This window comes from Morone saxatilis, unplaced genomic scaffold (genome assembly GCF_004916995.1).
Source record: "Morone saxatilis isolate NCDOM2014 unplaced genomic scaffold, NCSU_SB_2.0 Contig7, whole genome shotgun sequence".
NCBI classification, from domain to species: Eukaryota; Metazoa; Chordata; class Actinopteri; family Moronidae; genus Morone; species Morone saxatilis.
This window is the reverse complement of record NW_023340246.1, coordinates 19,270,108-19,271,493: the sequence shown is the minus strand read 5'-3', so window position 1 is coordinate 19,271,493 and position 1,386 is coordinate 19,270,108. Positions and strand designations below refer to the sequence as shown.

Sequence of the window (1,386 nt, the reverse complement as noted above, 5' to 3'; positions counted from 1 at the left end):
GGCAACATGCTCTGAAGATGCTCCAGATCTGAAACGATCCCTTTAGGTTTTGAGCCAAACAGATATAAAGCTATGCCCGGTGGAATTTAGGGTAACACAATGTTGATTTTAGTGTTTTCATATTATTTGTTAAAAGAAACTAAAATACTGAATTGTGTTGTTAAAAGTGTGGAAGTCTTATCATTAAAAATTTACTTCAGTAGGGCATTGTATTTAACATTAATAATTTATTTACCTTACATTAAATACCCTAATTGTTCAATTTCATATTCTGCTAACATGGTGCATATTCTTATAAATGTGTTTGTGTTAACTTAAGGTGACAATGCATGCACAGTGCACAGAGAGAACATCAGGGTCTTGAGGGTTTAGTAGGGTCCCATTGTTGCCCCAGTCCCATAAGTATTAAAAGTAAAAGTGTTCATTAAGCAGAATGACCCTTTCAGAGTGGTACAGTATACGTTTTGTATATAAAATGTTAATCAACAAAGTAAATAATAACTAATAGTCATCATTTAATATAGTGGAGTAAAAACAATATTAATATGGAAGAAAAATACCTCTAAATTGAAACAGCACAGTGCTTGAGTAACTGTAGTGAGTTACTTTTTATCACAGATGTACAGAGACAGTCAGTTAAAGTTATTGTACACACTTAAAAGCCTTGACCACTTTTACAAGAGAAGCAATCAGAGAAATTGTTCTGATTTGCTGTACCTTCCATTTCCTTTCCACTCTTGCTAGAAAATAAGTTCCCCTCCACATCGGCTGAGCTGACCTTGATACGATCAAAAACAGTATGTCTGCACTTTTATGGCCAGGGAGTGCAGCAGTGATAAGAAAAAGACTAACATGCAACAGACAAACTCAATGACAGCGTATATAATAATAATAAATAATAATAATAATGAAGTGAAACAGCATTCAGGAGGGGTGGAACATAATGCCTGATAATAACATTTTATTTGTTCCTGGAACCTTGATTCACTGACACCAAGTTTATTCATCTGTGTTTGAGGTCGCTCAAGTGTTCATCATCCTCCTCAATGTAACTTTACAGGGTTAGGTTTTTGTGTCTAACTGACGAATGAGGACAACACTTTTTAAAATTGGTCCAGTATTAAGCGAGAGTGATGCAGCCACAAAACTGGCTGCAACGTAATCCTTATGGGCAACTGCACACTGTCAACGTATGTCCACTGGTTGTGCTTGTGCAAGTGCTTGTTTATGTCACTCATAAGTTCAAATTGTTATTCTAAGTGTCTTACAACATTATGTAAAGGATCCCCACAGAGACCTTTTTGTTTAACCAAAACAGCTATTATACTGTTTAAAGGCGCCAGACTCCATTAACAACACTTGACAGAAACAAAATGAAAGTCACCA

At 35.6% G+C, this 1,386-nt stretch overlaps 1 protein-coding gene across 1 annotated transcript in view; it reads left to right on the top strand.

Moving 5' to 3' along the window:
• galnt14 (UDP-N-acetyl-alpha-D-galactosamine:polypeptide N-acetylgalactosaminyltransferase 14 (GalNAc-T14)) overlaps window positions 1-1,386 on the top strand; it is a 124,514-nt gene that overhangs the window by 76,440 nt on the left and 46,688 nt on the right. The gene's annotated exons all lie outside the window — the stretch shown is intronic.